Raw genomic sequence first — 23,499 nt, forward strand, 5'->3', positions numbered from 1 at the left:
CCCTAAGGCTGATGAGAACCCTAGGGCCTTCCCTTGGATCTCTAGCCAATCTACTTGGAGTCTTCTACCCAATGCCCTTGCGGGGTAGGATTGCATCACCAAGTATATGAAAGAACTTCTAAATATGTTCAACGTGGACAATGCAAAAGGAATGAAGACACCTATACATCCAACTAGATACTTAGGGTTGGACGAAGAATCTAAAAAAGTTGGACAAAACCCAATACAGAGCAATGATTGGATCATTGTTATACCTTATAGCGTATAGGCCTGATATAATGTTTAGTGTTTACTTATGTGCAAGGTTTCAAAAAGAACCAAGGAAAGTACTTTTATCTGTTATTAAATGCATTTTTAGATATCTTATTGGAACTTATAACCTTGGTCTATGCTTTAAAAGAAGGAAAGATTTTGGACTCACAAGCTACTGTGATGTTGACTATGTTGGAGATAAGCTTGAAAGGAAGAGTAATAGTGGAAGTTGTCACTTCATTGGTGGCAACTTGGTAACTTGGATATGTAAGAATCAAGGTCCAATTGTGTTGTCCACTGTTAAAGCATAATACATATCAATTGCAAGTTGTTGTGCTTAACTCCTTTGGATAATGAACTAACTTGAAGACTACAACATCTATGAGAGTAAAATTCCTATCTTCTATGATAATAAAGTTGTTTTCAGTCTTTCAGAAAAACCTACATTGCATTCAAGGGAAAACATATAGAAATTAAGCATCACTTTATAAGAGACCATGTTCAGAAAGGGATAGTGGATTTATAGTTTATACCCACTGATGATTAGCTTGCTAACATATTCACTAAACCTCTTACTGAAGAAAGGTTGATTCTATTAAGAAGTCAACTTGGAATGGACTTTATAAAAGATTAAGTTAATATCTATATGTCATCCACTGTCACTTAGTGTCCATAAAACCCATCGTCCAATGACTCTAAGGAGACACACATGCACCATCGTCCAACGTATGGATACAACATTTACTGAGTCACTTCTTGGATGGCAGGCCTAATGGTTATTTTTCAAAAAATCCCACACAAAACCCTAAACAGAAACCCTCAAAAGGCATTTTCCTTCTCCAAAAAAGCCCTTCACCTTCAAACTCTTCGCAACTCAAACCCTAACCAAGAAAACCTTATCTATGCCTTCTAAAAGCACACTTGAAGAAATATGTATTCCTAACGTGGAGATTACCACCACCCACACTGATGACAAACCAATCATCCATGTCGAACACTTAATGAGTTAGAGAAAGTTGGTCTCAAACTTAATGAGACTTTGTTGTTATGTGGAGCAAGGATGTACTTCAATGAGCCTCAACTTATCTACCCAGAACTAATAAGGATGTTCTAGAGAAACTCTGAGTTCTTGGACAACAAAGCCATTGTGTCCAAGGTTCTAGGGGTTATTGTGACTTTGTCAAGCAACTCCATCACCAAGGCTATTGGATGTCTCCATGAAGGCAATGCCTACCATGAAGGTTGGGAGAAGACTTTTGATCTCTCAACAAGGAAAATGCAGAAAAAGTTGCTAACCAGAAAATGATCATGTACAATCTGATGAGTGAAAGGGCTAAGATTTGGGCCAACATTAAAAAAAAAGTGTCCTCCACAAGGTTGGTTCAAAAACTACACTTTCTTACTAGCAAAAATTCGTACCTTTTCACTTTATGAAAAATCTTCATTTTGATCTGCCACACACCATCTACATCAACATTCTTCACAATATAAGGAATCTGGGAGGAATGGATGACATATATTATGCAATGTTGATGAATAAGATATTGTGGGATCAAGGAGTTTATCACATGTTGACAAGATGATCAAACTCCAACCACACCATCATTGTCAAAGGTTTTGTTAGCGCCAAGCAACAAAATTTCAGCAAAGCCAATCTCAAAGCAATGAAAGTGGTGATTGATCTTAGAGAGAGAAGTTACTCAGGTGGACGAGGAAGCCATAAACAAAAGAAAACAAAAGAGACATGCCAAAGTAATTGATGATGAAGATAAATGCTTGAATGGTTTTGGCATTGCCAAAAAGGTTGAAAAGACTATGAAAGAGCAACATAAAAGAAGGAAGACAAGAAAATAGATGCAGAGAGAAGAAAAGGAAGAAAAATTAATGGCTAGAGAGAGCAGAACCAAGAAAAGGCATGAGTAAGCAAGTGTGTCCTTTGCTGTTCAAAAAAACCATTAGAATTACTCATCCAATGACCACTAGTCCCAAGAAGATAACTGAGGAGAAAACAACCAATCAAAAGTTTAAAGACTAAGTGAGACTGAGGATAATGAGAATGTCCCACTTGTTCGAAGGAAGAGGAAGGCTAATGCTCAAAAGCAAGCATCCCTTGTTCCTGAGAAAGCCAAGGTAACCAGAACAACACCTAAGGTCAACAAATAAGTAATTACCTCTTATGTACCAAGATGAGTAAAAACCAGAGCAACCAAGGCTAATCCCAAGATAGTTGAAAAGGAATGGGCTCCTCCCTCTCCTCCTTCATCATCAAGCAGTGAAACAACACTAGATGCTCCTTTATCTCCATTGTAAAGACGTCCATCCTCTACATCCAAGCAGTGCCCACCTCCATTTCCTCTCAATCTAGAGAAGTTTAAAATCAACCAAAAGATGAAGGCACCTCTATGGGATGAACAAAGATTTCCATTAGCATTCATTTCAAGTAATCCTCAAAATGAGTATAGCAAGAGTGATCTCAGTGAAGTAATACATTGGGAGCCTGTCCACAGAAAATCCATTCTTGCTTCCACTCTTGTATACACGTAACAAGGCTAATGCATATCCACCCAGTCTACACATATCCAAGGCCACTGAGATCAAGATAGTAGTTGTCGCAACCTACCCTTCGGCGGGAGGGCGACGCGTGACTCGCGGGATGCGTGTTCCACGAAAGGAATACGCGCGGAGTCGCCACCAACGTTTATTTGAGGAAAACGTCGGAAAACCCATAAAAGACGCGATCTACGAACTTTTAAGTGAAAGGCTCGGGAGTTGTATTTACGCACGGGGAAGGTATTAGCACCCCACACGTCCGTCCCAAGGGACGGCAGCCTTTAATCGAATGTGCAAACATGACTTTGATTTTTTATGTTCCCTTTTTATGTCTTTATATCCTTTATACCCTTTTTATATTTTTTCTCTTTTTGTGGTCGACAAGGGTGTTTCCCTTTGCTCCTACGTATTCCTCAATTGCGATGAGGAAATCAGACCTACGTAGTTCTTTCTTATGCGTGAATCAAGTGATTCTTTTTTATTTGAAAGGTGATCATTTTAAGGCGTTGGACCTTAAAAATGATCCATTTTACTTAGTAAGAAATTGAAATGATAAACTTTCAAAAACCTATTTTTGTGGACGAGCTTGACTAGGCGAGTTGATTTTAGCCTTAGTTTCACTTTAGTTATTAGTCAATTCGATTAAGAATGAGAAATCCCAAAGAGAAAACGTCCAATTGATTTTCCGCTTTATTTTACTAAAAGACATTTTTTTATTATTATATTATTATTTTACCTCTTTTTTGATTTCCAACGTGGTTACGGCACGACCGAACGGTCGGAATTCATTTTAACCGAAGTCAACGGATAATACAATTCAAACGATCGGTGGAAATTTATTTTATTTTTAGGTTAAGCGAGAAATGACTTAAATAAAATGGCTTAAGCACGTCAAAAGGGGTACGGAAAGTAAATGAAAACGAGAAGGAAAATACACGAAACACAATGTGGACCACCACGGGTACATAGAACGAATCGAAAAGCTTGGTTCGAGGTACTTACCCGTTGAAGACCGAAGAACGATGAAGAACGAATGAAGAACGTCGAAGAACGGTTGAAAACCTTCGCGAAATCACTCACGGAAACGTTACGGAAGCGCCTCGACTTGGATTTTCTTCACGGAAATAATTTTTCTAAGCAAATTCGAAAGAGAGAGAACTGCCTAAGGGGTTGAACCCTTTTCCACTTCACTTTTTCCCCTATTTATAGAAAATTGGGAGAGAAGCTTGCCACCCAGCTCGCCCAGGCGAGCAGGGTTGCTTCCTCCAGAAGCAACAGCCTTCTAGAGGAATCTTCTGGAGGGCCCAAGTGGGCCTGGTTGCTACTTGCACCCCCATTTTTACTAAGTACACCCCCTGCCTTTTCTTTTTGTGATTCTTTTTTCGTAAAGTTACGGAAACTTACGAATTTCGTAACGATACTTGTTTTCTTTCTGTAATGTTACGGAACCTTGCGGATTACATAATCATCCCCCTTTTTGACTTACGGAATGTTACGGATCCTCACTAATTGTGCAACAATGCTTCCATTTGATTTCCGGTGTGTCACGGAACCTTACGGATTGTGCATCAATATTTTCTTTTGTTTTCCGGCATGTCCCGGAATTTCACAAATTGCCTAATGATGGGTGCCAAGCACCTCACAAGGACTAAACAAAAGTTGCATGTCATCAAGCAAAGGTCCCCGGACGAAATTAGGGTATGACAGTTGCCCCTCTTTACTTGTCTTTTATTGGAGATAAAAGGAAAGTAAAGATAAGACACTAATTTCGTTCCTCTCGGTTGACGAGAGTCGCGGGTGACCATAAAATCTTCGCATGCAAATGACTTGTTGTTCCCGGGGGAACAAAAGGTGCAGAAGACGATGTCAGTCTCTGCATGCTATCAAGCGTTATGTCTTACAGATAGCAAAAGAATGTTTATACAGATAACCACTCGGGTATTTCCGCCCGTTAGTGTGACTCAAAAGTCAGTATGACAGATCTTGTGAACGCGGAAGATGATGTAAATCTCCGTGTGTTAACGGGCTTGTCGGCCACGATTGACGAAGGGCGCAAAATTACCATAATTTGTCTCTGCGTGCCATCGGACACAACTGTGTCTGAATGGCAAAAAGGTGTGCGGAATGACCATAATTTGTCTCCGCATGTCATCGGGCCCGCCGCCTCTAGATGACAAAAGGGTGCAGAATGACCATAACTTGTCTCTGCGTGCCATCAGACACGACTGTGTCTGAATGGCAAAAAGGTGTGCGGAATGACCATAATTTGTCTCCGCATGTCACATGACCTCAGGGTCAGTATGACAGAGATTGTGGGGCGGCCGACAAAAGCAAGGCTCTTGCTCCTACGTATCCTCCAATGAGGAACTCAGACCTACGTAGTTCTAGATAACTTGTGAGACTTGAAAAAGTCTCCACCGGAAGATGCTGACATCTCCGGAAAGGGCGAAGATGACCACATTGGCCTCTGCTCATCAATCACACTTGGGGTCACTGAATGACGAGGTGTGGATAACCGTAAGGCGTCTCTGCGGGCTACTAGCTCTTGGGTCATGGTAACAAAAAGCGGCGTGGTCGACAAAAGCGAGGCTCTTGCTCCTACGTATCCTCAAATGAGGAACTCAGACCTACGTAGTTCTGGAGAACTCGTGAGACTTGAAAAAGTCTCGATGTTTTCTTCACTAAAATGAAAACATGCTTTAGTAAAGAGACAAATATTCCAACTGATTAGAGCAGCATATGCTTTTTTGAGTGAAAAACAATGCGTTTACCGGGGAAGGAGAGTCTGCTGATGAAACCCCCCCATAACCATAAATGAGATTTTGGATGTTAGCATTTCGTTTCTAAATGACCATTTAGAGGAAACACTGGGTTCAACAAAAATAGAAGAAAATCACTCAGAGTGTATCAACCTCGCACAAGTAAGTGTTTCATCCTAATTCCGAACCATAGATATGTCACGACTTGACTTTGCGAATTATTTCCTATCAAATCAAAAATTACATGCATGATCATGGATCAATAGGACTTCCCTTGGGAATGGGTTCTTTTGGTGGGTTTTTTCGGCTTTTGTGTGTTTTTGGCCTTTTCCTTTTCTGTTTCTGTTTTGCGCGAGGCGAACAAGTCACCGACGCACAGGATTTTGGTTGGTAATCAAAGGGAGAAGACCACTTTCAAGTTGTGGTTTCCTTTCCCTTTTTTTTGTTCATTTGGTGACAATTCTGTATTGTACAGATATTGTCCGGTCCAAAGACCTTTCTGCACATTTCTTCTGATTTCTTTCGATCCTTGATCAGGAGCTTTCTTTCCTTCCTTTTACTTTCTCCCACTCTTGGGTTGGGAATTTTCTTTCTTTTCTTTTCGTTTTCTCCCACTCTTTGATTGGGAATTTCCTTTCCTCTCTTTTTTCCTTTGATTGGAAATTTTCCTTCTCTCTTTTTTTTTGCTTTCTCTTTGATTGGAAATTTTCCTTCTCTTTTTTTTCTTTGATTGGAAATTTTCCTTCTCTTCTTTTTTGCTTCCGAGGGTAAGGATTGACATTCTCACCCTGGGTCAAGGTTTATGGTGAGTTAGGATTTTGGCTCAAAGCTTGTAGAATGGCCAGACATGATACATGTCAGGGTTTGGTTTGGTTCAAGGATAAAAGGGATGCCCCACATTATTTCCATGACACAAATGCAAAAATGATGATTTGGAAATTTTATGCAAAACTGGTCATGCATGCACCTATGCGGACACTCAAGTGTCAAATTTTTATGGTCATGTGATGCTAGAGCTCAGGATTCATTTCCTCTATTTTAGTCAACCCAATGTTTCCAAAACATGTTCTTTTATCCATTTGTGCATTCATTCGAGTCCATTTTGGGCGTCTGGAAAATTTTTACAGCGTCCACCCTTCAGGTGTACACACATTTTTCAAAAACTAGCTATGATCGGCGAATTTTCCTTTCAATCAAAAGTCGGAAATCATCTCTTTCAAAAGCATGTCGGTTTTTCAACTAGACAACTTATTTTTTTCTCTCTTTTTTGTTTTTTTTCTTGCTCTCTCTTTTTTTATTTTTCATTCTTATTTTTATCATGATTTTTGTTTGTTTTATTTTTTTGGACGATGTTCCTAAACGAAAAACTCTACACGGTTCCAGAATTTCAAACATCATTGATAATAATGATATAAACACTAACGCAACAATCCAAACAAAAATGTATGCGCTGTACAAATGAAAATCGAAACAACAAAAACAAACATTAGTCTCTCAAGTCAAAACATAACATAAAAATGATAAAAGAAATATGAAAGAAAACATGAATCTGGGGATCTCCCAGTCATGTAGCTCCACTCCCTCCCACGAAGTCAAGCAAATCGGCCATCTCCTCGTCCTCGTGGGCCTCCTCTCCATCGTCGGGAGCTTCTGGGGGCGCCTCTCCTGCTTGTACCTCGGGCCAATCCCCGGGCCATGCGACCTCTGCCCTGAACTGGTCTGGAGTAGGGCATGAAAAAGAAGCGAAGCCCTGGCTCTGCATGCTGAGGCTCAGCTGGTACAGACAATCATGGGTCTGTACATGTGCCCGGTGGTTGGCCGCCTGCTGGCGAACCAAATGCCGTAAATACTGCTCCATGTCAAATGACCCAGCCGGGCCAGCCTGATGAGGTGGTGGTGGCGCGCCCGCGGGCTGTGGAGCATCCCCCTGAGCCTGTCTCTGGGTGCAGTACTTCTCAATAAAAGCCCGGGTGATGGGCGGCCGAATCACCTTGGTAGGTGTAACGGGGACTCCAAACGACTGGCAGAGTCCTATGATCAGCGCGGGAAATCCCAGGGCCCTGTTGGACTTATCTGGATCCAAAGGGTGCCTGGTAGGCGACATACCTGCAAAAATATAGATGGCATTAGCGATTAACTGAGCCACATGGATGCTCATCCGCATCAGGATGGCGTACACCAGCTGACACTTCGGCAAGGGGAGGTCGGAATTATGGTCGGTGGGCAGGATGTTGCTGAGCAACAAAGTCATCCATATCTGAGTCAGGGTGGTCATGTTGGTGCGCATGATCCGCACCCGTCTTCCGGCAGCAGTCCGGGCAAAATCTTGCCCCGGTATACATAGCAACTGGGCGATGGCCTCCTCATCGAACCCATCAGACCGGTTCCTCCTCTGGCCATACTCGCACTCCTGGCCTTCTTCCAGCACTAACGGATATCCCAGGAGCTGGCCGATAGCATCTTCATCAAACGGGATCCACTGACCCCTCACCCAGGACCTCATGTCATGCACGCCCTCCTCTGTTGGCCAAGCATTGGCATAAAATTCGAGGACTATGTCTGGATCAAATTTGGCCATGGGGGTAACCAGTGATGCCCACCGCTGGTGACCTATCTCCTCCTGGAAATCAGTATACTCGTCATCCCTGAGCTGGACGCGTCGCTCCCGGAGAAATGACCATCCCTTGATGGCTTCGAAGCGCTGTTGATGTACAGCGCTCCTAAAGCGGTGACTGTCATACTCGAGAGCGGAACTAGTTCCTTCAGCCGCCTTATCCTTCCTGGACCTCTTTGAGGCAAGCTTCCTCGGGGCCATTTCCTGCGAAGGCAAACATTTGGAAAGTTAGTTTTACCAAGAAATGCTACTCTAAAACAAAAATGGCATACAACCTCCTCCAATAAACACAAACATCAATGTAAATTTAGAGCAAACTCATGCACATACTTCCTTATGAACATTCACTCACACAAGATATTCTTCTACCTAAGAAAAATGCACCCATGCACAATCAAGGCACCTCCGTTACCTAGATTATTTATATGTACTTCCAAGGTGTATTTGCTACCTACATCACATGCACTTCCTTGGCTAAATTTACATACATGCATACTCAAAGCATTTTGGCTACCAAAAATTGCACACGTGCACATTCTGGTATTTCTAATACCTATGCATATACAAACTTTGTGATGAATCTTGGCTATCTACACAATAAGGTGCTACATTTCATGCTTTATTCAAGTGTTTTTGCTAACTAAATCCGCATGCAAATTCAAGTATATTTTCTTTTGCTGACTAAAATTGCATTCAAATTAAAAGGTATCTTTGTAAGGTATTTTCTTTACATAACATGCAACATATATATATATATATATTTTGTGAGACATTTTGACTACCAAAAATTACATGTACATACATCCAAGTATTTTGCTACCACACCCAAAGTGTAAGTTGCCAAAGGTATTTTGCTACTTATTCCACACCTACACGTTTATGATGAACAAAACTCCTAAACATCTAGGCGTAGGGAAACTATTGTAGCGTGGCTCATAGCTGATTGCTGGCCACAAAAGGGTAGCTTCACCCAATATGCACCCATTCTTGTATTTTCTTGCATAAAAACTTTGGTTCCTAGGCCTAGGATATATGTGGGGCAATTACCCTAGCCCTTACGAAACTGAATGCATGTCCCAAAAAATAGAAAATATGTGCCAACCAAATTGCCCCATGGGTTGTTTCCCTATGAAAGTCACGCGCTAATGCCATTGAGGCATTTCACCGAACACTTGGTGGGCGCGCGTTTAGGCATCAATAGCAAGAGAACGGGGACAATGTGGCATGCCCCATTGCTTCAAAATACATTATAGGCCTAGGGCCATCTCATACAAACCCCCAATTCAAACCAATCAAGCAAGAAAACAAACCAAAATTGCCCCACATATTTGAGCACATTCCCACAATTTAGAGCACCAAAAGGAGATCAAAATACACCAATGAAAAGCTAGAAAGCTTAGGGATGGAATACTTACTTGTTGGTGATGAATAAAAGCGCAAAACGGAATCGAAGAATGCGAAAAGTAGAGATCCAAGGGCTGCAAACTCGTAAATTCCGTGGGTATGGCTTTTGAAAGGGGGGAAAAGAAGTTTTTGAATGCAAAAACGTCCCCCCTTTCGTCACTTTTATATTTTGGTGCAGGGGTTGCTCGCCCAGGCGAGCTAACCTGCACTTTTTTTTTTTTGAGAGGAACATTAACCATGTCCCCTCCTTCCTTATGGGTTAGCGTTTTGCCTAACTTGAACTTACTTAAGTTAGAATTAGGCGTCGATTACTTATTTTTAAAACAAACAAATAGTAAAAGAAAACTGCGAATACAAAGGGTACGGGGCTGCCTTGCAGCGACGTTCTCTGCTTGTTTAGCGCAGAGAAGGGGCAACGATCAGTCGGTCGTGACCCCACCCCCACTCGCATCCGTCCCTATGTACCTGCAAGTAAGAAACAACCAGGTGTGGCCAATCTTGACCGCGTCGTTGTCTTACCTTGATTGGTTTCTGCTGTTCATGTTTTGTCTCTACCCCAGAAGGTAGCTCAAGATGATCCTGCCCCTGTTTTACCACAACAATATGCATGCGTATGCATGAATGTTTTCAAACGCAGCAAATTTAGTGAAAGTTGGTTTAGGTTCAATTTTAATTAAGCGCTTGGGGCATCCCATGAACTGAGCGGAAGGGCTCAGGTGATCACAAAATAACGCAAGGTTTGAAACCAACGTGAGGACTAAAGCCTCGAATCCACGTTCATTTCTTTAAAAGATTGTAACGAGAGATACTGTAGACGGGGAATCCCTGGGGGAAATCCAGAAAACACATAAAGATAAAGAACATGCAACGACATCCTTAATTGCCCCAGATTCTAAGCATAATATCGCTTGACGACATCAGAATTCACGGGTGAAGGCAGCTCTTCGCCATCCATGTTGGTAAGCACCAGGGCTCCTCCGGAAAAAGCCCTCTTCACAACAAAAGGCCCTTCGTAGTTTGGGGCCCATTTTCCTCGATTATCCTTGATAGCATGGGACATTTTCTTTAGCACAAGGTCTCCCTCATGGAACTTGCGCAAGCGTACCTTCTTGTTGAATGCACTCTTCATTCTTTGCTGGTACAAGCGCCCATGACTCATGGCCGTTAAGCGCTTACCCTCAATGAGGTTGAGCTGGTCATAGCGCGTTTGAGCCCACTCTGATTCCTTTAATCCGGATTCTGCCAAGATCCTTAATGACGGGACTTCTACCTCAAACGGTAACACAGCCTCCATCCCATATACCAATGAGAACGGCGTTGCCCTAGTTGACGTTCGCACTGAAGTTCGGTAACCGTGTAACACGAATGGGAGCATTTCGTGCCAATCTCTATATGACACGGTCATCTTTTGGATAATCTTTTTGATATTCTTATTGGCCGCTTCCACGGCTCCATTCATCTTTGGCCGGTAGGGTGTGGAATTGTGATGCTGGATTTTAAACTCCTCGCACATTTCCCCCATCATCTTGTTATTCAGGTTGGTGCCGTTGTCCGTGATAATCTTCCTTGGCAAACCATATCGGCAGATGATCTCTTTCTTAATGAACCTGACCACTACACCCCTCGTGACATTGGTGTAGGAAGCCGCCTCGACCCACTTGGTGAAATAATCTATCGCTACGAGGATGAAGCGATGACCATTCGAGGCCTTGGGCTCAATGGCCCCGATGACATCTATCCCCCACATGGAGAAAGGCCAAGGGGCGGACATGACATTCAGAGGATGCGGTGGAGCATTGACATTGTTTGCGAACGCTTGACATTTGTGGCATTTCCTTACATGGACACAACAATCACTTTCCATGGTAAGCCAGTAATAACCTGCTCTTAGGATCTTCCTGGCCATAGCATGCCCGTTGGCGTGCGTTCCAAACGAGCCCTCACGGACTTCCTCGATCATGTGATTCGCCTCCCTGGCATCCACGCACCGCAGGAGTGTCATGTCGTGATTTCTTTTATACAGTATGCTTCCGCTCATGAAGAAACCGGCCGCCAACCTTCTCAATGTCCTCTTATCATTGTCGGCAATCTCTGGCGGGTATTCTTTGCTTACGACATATCGCTTGATGTCGAAATACCAAGGCTTACCGTCCCGTTCCTCTTCTACTTGGCAGCAATGCACGGGTTTGCCACGACACCAAAATTCAATGTAGGGTAGATCCCCGTGCGGCGTTAGCTGGAACATAGACGGCAAAGTAGCAAGCGCATCCGCCATTTGATTTTCCTCGCGGGGAACATGATGGAAAGAGATCTCATAAAAGGTTTTAGCCAATTCCTTGATATAGGCTTTGTAGGGTATCAGCTTGGGATCTCTAGTTTCCCATTCCCCTCTCAGCTGATGGATTACCAATGCTGAGTCGCCGTACACCTTGAGTAGTTTGACATTGGAGTCAATCGCTGCCTGGACGGCCAGGGCACATGCTTCATATTCGGCCATGTTGTTGGTGCAGTCGAATCCTAGCCTGGCTGTGAAAGGTACACATTGATTGTCCGGAGAGACCAATACTGCCCCAACGCCATGGCCTAGAATGTTTGACGCTCCGTCAAACCATACGGTCCATTTGTCTCGATCTTCGTCCAATTTTTCCTCAAACAAGGCCATGATGTCCTCATCCGGGAATTCAGGATGCATGGGCTGATTGTTGTTAAGAGGCTGTTGAGCCAAATAATCTGCTAAGGCGCTTCCTTTTATCGCCTTTTGGGTGACGTAAACTATATCAAACTCGGATAGCAGGACTTGCCACCGGGCGATTCGTCCCGTGAGAGCTGGCTTTTCAAAGATGTACTTAACCGGGTCCATCTTGGATATCAACCAGGTAGTATGGCTCAGCATGTACTGCCTTAGGCGATGGGATGCCCATACTAAAGCACAACACATTCTTTCGAGCAAGGAGCAATTCATTTCACAGGTCGTGAACTTCTTACTTAGGTAGTAAACAGCGCGCTCTTTCTTTCCGGATTCGTCATGTTGCCCCAGCATACACCCCATTGACTCGTCTAAGATTGTCATGTACAAGATGAGAGGCCTTCCAGGTACTGGTGGCATAAGCACGGGAGGATTCATAAGGCACTTCTTGATCCTTCCAAAAGCCTCTTGGCAATCCTCATTCCAGCGATCAGTTTGGTTTTTGCGTAAGAGCTTGAACAACGGCTCACAAATGGCGGTGAGCAACGATATGAATCTGGCAATATAATTCAAGCGTCCCAGGAAGCCTCGGACTTGCCTCTCAGTACGGGGTTCTGGCATCTCAAGGATGGCCTTCACCTTTTCGGGGTCTACCTCTATCCCTTTCTGGCTCACGATGAAACCAAGCAATTTCCCTGATTTGACCCCAAAGGTACACTTGGCGGGGTTCAACCTTAATTGATATTTCTTAAGCCTTTCGAACAACTTCCGCAGGTTGACAAGGTGTTCTTCCTCGGATTTAGATTTAGCAATTATGTCGTCCACGTAGACCTCGATCTCTTGATGCATCATATCATGGAACAAAGCTACCATGGCCCGTTGATAAGTTGCCCCGGCATTCTTGAGTCCAAAGGACATCACCTTGTAACAGAACGTCCCCCACAGGGTGACGAAGGTAGTCTTTTCCATATCCTCTGGCGCCATCTTTATCTGATTGTAACCGGAGAAACCGTCCATGAAGGAAAATAAAGCAAAATTGGTCGTGTTATCTACGAGGATATCAATGTGTGGCAAAGGAAAATTGTCCTTGGGACTGGCCCGATTCAGGTCCCGATAATCCACACACATTCGTACTTTCCCATCTTTCTTAGGGACCGGTACAATGTTGGCAACCCATTCTGGATACCGAGCAACGGCCAGAAAACCAGCGTCAAATTGCTTCTTCACTTCTTCTTTTATCTTCAAGGATGTTTCGAGCTTCATCCTTCTCAGTTTCTGTTTTACCGGGGAACACTCGGGATTTAGAGGTAATCGGTGTTGTACAATGTCAGAACTCAGACCGGGCATATCTCGGTATGACCAAGCAAAGATGTCTTGGTAGTCTCTTAGCAGGATTATTAATTCTTCACGGATAGGTGCGGTAATACCTGTGCCTATCTTTACTTCCCTTTTTCCACTGCCAATTCCCAAGTCTACTAGTTCTGTTTCTTCTTGATGAGGCCCCATCTCTTGGTCCTCATGGGCGACCATCCTTTCTAATTCTGGGGGAAGTCCCACATCCTCGTTCCCTTCATCTTCCGTTTGATTCGTTTCTTGCTCGAAGTTGATAGGCGGGTCCCAGGTATTAGTACCTTCGGGGGACTCGTCATCGGATCTGCCGTTTCAGAAAAAAAAGAAGTAAACATTCAAATGGATGAGAATGGGTAGAGACGTAGGAACAAATGAAGAAAGATCCTTGTATTATAAATTAAAAAAACAAAATACACAAAGCCTTAACCAAAAGAAAAACTCTAAAGCCTAGGCCCAACTATAGAGCTTTTAAAACCGTAAAGGTTTACATTATGCTCGCTGCGTAAATGTCGGGGCGTTCCTCCACTCGCCAATTTCCCAGCTGGAAATCAGGAGGGCATGGTCGTACCAAATCCAATGTACTTGGAACATCATCTTCGTATATCGCGACCACTTGACCTTCGTCTCCCAGACCCGCGCTTATAAAGCTTCTACTTATGTGGCAGGGCGGGCTTCCTTCACTTTCTTGTCTCAACCGCGAGCTTTAACCACCGCTCTTCCTTCCCGCGATGCTTCTCTTTATATCTGCCTGAGTGGGCTTATAGCCTAAACCATACTTCCCACGATTTCCTTTGGCATTTATCAGGCTAGTTATGCCGCCGTTGTCTTTGCCTAAACCCATTCCGGGTTCGTAACCGTTCCCCAACATAACTCGGGCCATCATTACTGCTGCATTGGACAGGCAAGGCTGCCCAGAGAAGGAGTCCACGGAGGAAATGCTTACCACCTCAAAAGACTGGAAAGCAGTTTCTAATGACTCCTCTGCGGCTTCCACATAAGGCATAGAGGATGGGCAGCTCACCAAGATGTCTTCCTCGCCTGATACGATGATCAGATGCCCTTCCACTACGAATTTCAACTTTTGGTGGAGTGTAGAGGGAACAACTCCCACTGAGTGGAACCACGGACGCCCCAACAGACAACTGTAGGGGGGGTTAATATCCATTATTTGGAAAGTAACTTGACAGGTGTGAGGGCCTATCTGTACTGGGAGATCGATCTCTCCCCTAACCTCTCAGTGGGTGCCGTCGAAGGCACGAACCACCATTGAACTCGGCTTTAAGTGGGAGGCATTGAATGGTAATTTCTCCAAAGTGCTCTTAGGCATCACGTTTAAACTGGAACCATTATCGATGAGCACTTTGGCTACGATATGGTCCATACACTTGACTGATACGTGCAAAGCTTTATTATGCCCTCTCCCCTCGGCGGGGATTTCTTCTTCGGCGAAGGCGAGATAGTTGTTGGTAGTGATATTATTGACCAGCCCTCCGAAACCTTCTACCGAGATGTCTTGGGCCACATGGGCCTCGTTCAGAACTTTTACTAGCAGAGCCCGATGAGGCTCGGAGCTCACGAGTAACTCCAACAGCGAGACCCTGGCCGGATTTTTGTTTAGCTGTTCGATAACCTTGAATTCGCTCTGCTGAATTATACGAAGGAACTCACTAGCTTCCTCTAGCGACACCTCCTTTTTACCATCCTTTTTCTCCGGAAGACCTTTTGCCGGAATATCTTTATTCGAAGCGTGGGGTGCTTCACCATCTTGTTCCTCCACCACTTTTCCTTTCCCCTTGACGTTCGCGGGTTGGACTGGTAGGTCCGGAGGCGCAAACACACGACCGCTACGGGTCACACCACTCAGTCCCGTGATATTTGTTACCTTAGCCGACAACGAGCTAACGTCGGTGGCTTCTTCTTCCTTCCCCCTCGGAGGTGTATATCTCCATGGGACTGCGTGGCTATTTTGGTATGGGAAAGGAACAGGTTTAGCTGCTAAGGGGTGTCCGGGCTTTTGCGAAGCTGTGCCCTTGGTGAAGTATATCACCAAGGGTTTGGGCTTCGCAACACTGCTCCCATCTGTGGACTGCATGCATATATGCTGCTCCTCTCTTCCTTCACTGCTAACTTCCAGTCGACCTTGATCTATCATTTGCTGTAACAATTCCTCTACTCCCAAACACGTTTCCATGTCATGCAGCTCACCGGAATGCAGTAAACAGGAATCCTCCTTACGCCCACTATGAGGAATCACACCTCCCTTTTGTAGGGCCTAAAAGATAAACCTCCTAGGGGTTGCCACATCCTTTAAAGGTTTAGACCTGCGCGGCCTATCAGACTCAACGGCGTTAACCGCTCCCCCTCCATGATTGGCGAGCGGGTTGGTTCTCACATTGGGCCGATCCTCTTGGAAAGTCAGCCATCCAGCATCTATCAAATGTTGGACCTTGTATTTAAGGGCCAAGCATTTTTCAATGGAATGCCCCGGGACACCCCCATGGTACTTGCAAGTTGCGTTAGGGTCATACCACTTTGGGAAAGGGGGCTGGAGGACCTTTCCGGGAGTTACCATGGCCAAATGGTTGGCGATGAGGGACGACAAGAGGTCTTCGTACGTCATTGGGAGTGGGGTGAATTCTTGAAATGGACTCGGAGGGAAGTTCCTTGTTGCATTGGAATTACCGGCCGGGCGAGTTGTGTTCGGAGTTGGAACTTGGGGAGCTTCCCTCTGGGTGGCTGCCTTAGGCTGCACAAGTGCTGAACTAGAGGCGTTCCCGGTATGAGCCGAGAAGCTCGGGTGATGTTGCGCGTACTGATGGGTACCATGAGGTGTCTGCGGGGGTTTGACCCACGCGGGCGTTGAAGAGACGGCATGGGCATCTCCTTCCTTCCTTTTTGCCCCCGTTGTCCCGATTCTTTTTGCATTCGCACTCGTGGAGGAAACGTAATCGAACTTTCCTCTTTTCAACCTTACCTCGATTCTTTCCCCGGCGAACACTAGGTCCGCGAAGCTGGACGGCATGTAACCTACTAGCTTCTCATAGTAGAACACTGGCAGAGTGTCTACCATCATGGTGATCATCTCTCTCTCAACCATGGGAGGAGCCACTTGTGCCGCCAGGTCTCTCCACCGCTGTGCGCATTCTTTAAAGGTTTCGCCCTCTTTCTTGAACATATTTTGCAGCTGAGTGCGATCGGGAGCCATATCGGAATTATACTGATATTGCCTTAGGAAGGCAGTAATCAGATCCTTCCAAGTACGGATACGGGAAGCTTCCAAATTAGTGTACCAAACTACCGCAGCTCCGGCCAAGCTATCTTGAAAAAAGTGTATTAATAGCTTCTCATCCTTAGAGTGTGCGGCCATCTTGCGACAGTACATCTTGAGATGGTTTTTGGGACAAGTTATCCCTTTATACTTGTCGAAGTCCGGTACTTTGAACTTCGGGGGGATAACAACATCGGGTACTAAGCAAAGATCTGTCATGTCTGCGAACGGATAGTCCCTAAATCCTTCCACGGCTCTCAATCTCTCCTCGAGGAGATCGAGCTTCCTCCTTTCTTCAGTTGCCGGGGGCGGTCCTTTCGTGGACAAAACTATTGGTTGTGTCGTGATGTTGGGTTGAGGCAACGTGCTGGGTGCCGGCCCTTCGGGGATCGGGGGATAGAACTCGACATCCCTTCGAGCATAGTCTTGAGGGTCTTTGTGGACCTCTTCGGGCTGTTGAGGAGGCTCTCTTTCAAGGACGGGAGAAGCAATATGGCCCGCATCGTCTTGCAGGACGGGTGGTGAGTAGTTGGGCGGCAATCCATAAGGGTAAGCCGCTCGGTTGTATCCCAGATGAGGGTTGCCATCGTGCCCCAGTGTGTCCCTTCCCCATCCTACTATGTTTGAGGGAGGATGGTGCGCAGTTGCCAAGAGAGTTGGGTCTGCTTCGACAGCCGAACTGACAGCGGCAGCGGTGGCCACGTTTTTCTCCATGAGCTGCCTCATTCCTAACATGGCCTCCATAATGGAAGCCATCTGTTCTTTCAGAGTCGACATGTCGGCTTTCATCTGTTCCTGTGTCTCCTCTTGATCACCCATCGTTCTAGATTTGGATCTGGTGCGATAGGGATGCCTTGTGGCGCGTTTAGTTATGGTTGTTTTCCCTAAAAAACCAAACGTGAGGAGTGGGTAAAGAAAGAAAGAATGCATGCTAGAGATAAAATGCAGGAGTGATTTGATTCGCACAAGCTTTTTGGAGTAGAAACATGGGACCAACTCATTTTATTTCAGAAAGTCGTATCTAGTCAAGGTCTGAGAGACCATACAAGTTTTCTAGCGATTTCTAATTATGTGGGCCATTAAGTCTATCATATGCTGACAATAGCCGAGAAGCCCATGAATTTCTTCGGGGGCGGAGTAGGTGTCCGCCATTGCCTTGGCCTTGGCTAACAATCGGGGAAGTTCTTGACTCCCGTTCAAGGTAAGAGCAAACCGATCCATCCACATGGTTGCCTCTTGGTGTAAAGAGTCGATCACCCTTCCTCTAGCCTCTTTTTCCGCGTATACTTGGGCATACTCGTCCGCGACCCTATGCTCATGGGTCGTGGCTAGACCTAACTCTTCTTGGTACTTGGCGATGATAGCTAGCATGTTGGTCACCGTCTCGCATAAACGCTGAGACAAGCTCCTTTTGGACCTTGAACAGGCAACTAACTCCTCTTTCAAGACCATGCTATGTGCTCACGACTGGTCCCTCTCTTCCCTTCGCAGCTTGAGTTCATTGTTGCTACCCCACAGAGCTCCGCGAAATTTGTTACGGCCATACTCTTCCCTGCGAGCCCTCTTGGCCTCTTGTTCAAGGGCTCTTGCGGTAGTTGCATTCTCTTCCCGTAATCCGGCACACTCCTTCCGGATGTGTGTAGCGGCCAACTTGAACTTCTCCTTGGCAAGTTTCGCCTTTCCTAACTCGCTTTTGAGAGCTTGGACTTCTTCGTCCTCTTCCGGTGCTTCAAAACTCTCTTCGCTGATGACTTTTAACTTGGCGAGCCAATCTAAACCTCGTATATGAACTTTCAGCCATTCATGGTAACCACCAATGATGCCATTACGAATGCCCCTAAGTTCTTGATCTTTCCTTAACGGGGTTTCCCATGCCTTATGGATTCTTTGTATAGCCTTGAAATTTTGCGCGCCGAAATCCCACACAAGGAAAGGAGACATTCTTTCTTCCGTCGGTGCTCCCCTCATGGGGTACCCTAGTTGTCTTATAGCGAGCGCGGGATTGTAGTTAATACAACCCCTCGTTCCTATCAGCGGAATGTTTGGGTACCCTCCACATGAGAAAAGGACTCCCTCCTTTCCTTCCTTCCATCGGGGGAACCAATTGATTGTTCTACCTCCTATCCTAGCCAAAAGCTGGTCCCAATCTATTCTTCTCTTTTCAGTACACGAGCGATGGCTTTGGAGCGGACATGGATGTCTCGTGTCTTGCTGGAACAGGTGTGAAACCAACCAAACACAGAGAGCGGGCAAGCAACAGATGATCCGTGCGCTACTCTTTTCGCACCTTCGGTCAAATGTGTCAAATAAATCTGCCAAGACAGCTACCACCGGACTTTCCTTGCTATGGTGGTATGCAAGGAAAGCGTCGATTGCTGCTAGGTCCACCAAACCATCTACGTTTGGAAAGAGGACGACCCCAAAAATTAGCAAAGCTAACACATCCATAAACGGGACCCAGTCTCCTTGATTGGCCATACCCCTCGCCTTGTCTTCTAGGTACTTCCGTGGTAGGCCCGCTATGCCGTTTCGAGTCTGTTTTATGCGGTCCAAACCTCTTGCTGAATCCTTGACCACAGTTGCAATTCTGCTCAAAGAGGGGAGACACCCGGAGGAAAGGTATGGTTTTCTTCCCCCGAGAGGACATCCTAGAATTTCCTCAAATTCTTCAATGGTTGGTACCAATTGGAAGTCTCTGAACGTGAAGCATCTCAAAGGCTGGTCGTAGTATTGGGTGAGTGATGCAATGGCTTCTATGGATACCTCTGCTATGGTCAACTCTAAGATCTTTCCGTAAGTCTTGCGGAAGGCTTGCATTTGGAGAGGTTCCATCAACCGCCCTAATTCCTTGATGCTGGTGGTATCTAGGCCTTTAACCTTGACTTGGTAAAACCTCTTGCCGGTTTGATTTGTCCCCATGCTTACTAAAGTGAGACAAAAATCTGGTGCAAATCAAAACTCCGATATCTCATGGGTGGAATGGATGAATGCATGAAGGAATGCATATGACACAGATGTAATTTAAGAATGCGGGTGCCCGGGTGATCGAGGCCGTACCCGAATCAAATAAACATGAAAATGCAGTAACTAGGAAGTGATCCTAGGTCGTTTCCCAACGAGCAGTGACAAACCAAATGTTCATAATATACTTGCAGTAATAGTAACGATTGGGGGGGGTTGTTTGTTTTGTGATTAAAGAGCAGAACAAGTAAACTGGAATACGAAATTACTAATATTAAAAACGGGTTGTTTCCTTTGATTCAGAAGCCATTCTCTTATCCTGGGTTATGGAGAATTCGTCCCTAACAGTCAACCACTTAATCCAACCCTATTTCAATTTACTAAGCGAAAATCAACTTAGGGTTGTCAATACGTGATTAGGCACCACATACACCAGTTAGCCCTTCGTCCATTAAGCATGAACGCAAGTTAGGCTCAGAGGAAATTAATCGAACACGAAGCGTGCACTGATTAATATTCACGAATTTGGGATAACTGATGAAGGGAAAACTGCCAGGGAACCACATTTCAAGCAAAACCTCAAAGAGAGTTGGGCTTCGTCCTCAAAAGGAAACAACACCAGAAAATCTAGCCTTCCATGGATTCAAACAGAAAACGCAAATGAAACATGAAGCAGAAACGTAAATGAACAAAAACGTAAATGAACAGAAACGTAGATGAAACAGAAACGTAAATGAGAGTAGAAGAAGAAGCAAGAACGAAATTGTAATGAGGAACATAAAACGTAAAATTGCATTACGTGAACAGTAGCATTAAGCAGAAAAACGAAAACCCTAAAACAAAAGCTCTGAATAATGAATAGCATAACATAATGCCTTGCACGAATCCCAAGGCTGCTATTTAAAAAGAGTCACTCAAAGTCAGTGGGCCCTATTACAATACTCTGGCCCAAAGCGAAATAAACACTGAACAACATAAAATAAAATTGCGAAATTTCCTAATTAGAAATTAACTAAGGTAAGCGCTGCTTAATTTTCCCTCTTCAAGTCCATAACCAAAATCCGGATTAAGCCCAATGTTTCATTAATTCCTGAAATTAGATTAAAAACATCAAATTAGCTAAATGAGCCCAAATAATAAAACTGCCTGATTAATTGACAATTAAGACCAATTAGTAATTAAAATGGTGCAAAAGGGTTTAGAAAATAGAAGAAAATGATGGCACATCAAAACCCCCCATACTTAGCCTTTTGCACTCCTGGGCAAAATGAAACAAAGAACAAAATCCAAGGATATCAAAGAGAGACAAACAAACACATTCATATATTTCTCAATGAACATCAAGGAATGAAAGGAATGGGTAACATCTAACATAAGGAGATCCAAAAAGTCAAGACATTCATGAAAATCATCCAAGCAACCCAATCATGGCAAAATAGTTAATCAGCTCAAGAATGAAAAGTGATAAAGCTCACAAGATATACACTCTATCTCTCAAGTGTCTAGGCTACTATTTACCCTCAAAGCACCCATGAAAGCAAACACCACATAGACTTGGCAAGATTCTAAAATTGACCAATCAACCCACAAACACAAGCACATGAGGATCAAAAGGTCTTTTAAGGTTGTAATGGGGCCAAGGACAAGGTATGGATAAATATGGAATAAGTGGCTAAATCCCAAAGGAATAGAGGAGCAAAGGGGAATAAGTGCATATTAAGAAAAAAATAAGAAAATAAAAGAAGTAAAGATAAAAATTAAACATGAAGAGTAGAACCAAGAGTTTCATCATTCTTGTGCCATTTAAGATCTTATTCACTCAACTTTATTGCTTTTCTTTTTCTTTTTTCGAATATTTTTTTTTTTTGAATATATTTTTTTTTTACTCTATAGCCTTTGAGAAACAACATTTCATTCAGCATGTCCAACATTTAACCAATATACAATGTACATCAAGTATGGCCCAAAATACATCATGAAGCATAGCCAACAAAACAAGTTGTCCAATGAAACAAAAACCCCCCATACTTATTCCCAAACAATTCCAAAGCTCCAAAATTCCTTAAGGATATGGTGATATCATGGTTTTTCACTTAAGGCTTGTAGTGAGCTTCAAAACAAGGAAAGGGAAACAAGGCTCAAAAGGGCTATCAAAGGAATTAATTCAAGGTAAGTCCATTTTGGCTAGAAGCTTATAAGAACAAAATTGCCTCAATCATTCCAAATATGCATGTGAATTAGGACGCATCAACAAGAATCAAGCCAAGGCTATTGTGCAAGCAATCAATGGGCAAAACACACCAAATGATTATGATGATGGATGGCTCAAATTCTCACAAAGGTAAAATCATCACTTTCAAATTGAGCTTCAAAACTATCATGACATGTAGAGAAGAATCAAGGATTTCAAGTCACAAAATGTCAAGAACTTTTATTTTCAAAACAATTACCCATTTCTTGAACATACCTATAATCAAAGAAAAACATGCAAAGTTGTACGTGCACACAAAATTGACCCAAAATATTAAACTAAAAATCCGACGAAACTAACAACATTAACAAATTAACACAACTAACAAATTAACAAAAACCAACAAAACTAGAAAAACCAAAGAACACTCCCCCCCCCCCCCATACTTAAACAACACATTGTCCTCAATGTAGCACAATTAAAAGATTAAAAACAATTAAATCATCAAAGAGAATCGGACAAGTGTAATAAAAGCAAAGAAGGAGATAGGAAAAGAAAAACTCCCTAAGTCATGGTGGAGGAAGAGTAGGGTGGAGTAAGGAAGTCTCTTCCACCACTACGTCCACTAAAGAAGGGTTTGTGAGGAATGGCTTAAGTGATGTCGTTGACCTTGAAGCTCTTGTTTGTGGAGTCACTTTTGATCTCAACTGTACCATAAGGAAAAACATTAGTAACAACAAAAGGACCAATCCACTTAGACCTCAACTTACCACTCATGAGTCCAAGCCTAGAATTATACAATAACACTTTTTGCCCAACCACGAAGTCTTTTTTAACTATCATACTATCATGGAACTTTTGGTCTTTTCTTTGTAGAACTTGGCATTCTCGTAGGCTTCTAGGCGGATTTCATCTAACTCACTCAGTTGCAACTTCCTTTCCTCGCCAGCTTGATCCATAGAGAAGTTGCAAGTCTTCACTGCCCAGTATGCTTTGTGCTCAATTTCTACTGGAAGATGACATGCTTTTCCAAAGACAACCCGATAAGGAGACATTCCTATAGGTGCTTTGTAGGCAGTCCGATGTGCCCAGAGAGCATCATCAAGCCTGGTACTCCAATCTTTCCTGCTTGGCTGCACAATCTTCTCTAGAATTCTCTTGATTTCCCTGTTAGAAATTTCTGCCTGTCCATTAGTCTGGGGGTGGTATGGTGTGGATACCCTGTGTACCACCCCGTACTTTTGAAGCAGGGCATGCATTGTCCCTGTTGCAAAAATGGGTTCCTTGATCACTAACAATTGCTTTAGGTACTCCAAACCTGCAAAATAGATTAGACCCTGACAAATTCTGCGACAACTTTAGCATCATTAGTTCTAGTGGGCTTGGCTTCCACCCATTTTGAAACATAGTCAACTGCAAGGAGAATGTAAACATAACCAAAAGAGACAGGAAAAGGACCCATGA

Source organism: Glycine soja, unplaced genomic scaffold (genome assembly GCF_004193775.1).
Source record: "Glycine soja cultivar W05 unplaced genomic scaffold, ASM419377v2 Super-Scaffold_81, whole genome shotgun sequence".
In the NCBI taxonomy this organism is placed as follows: Eukaryota; Viridiplantae; Streptophyta; class Magnoliopsida; order Fabales; family Fabaceae; genus Glycine; species Glycine soja.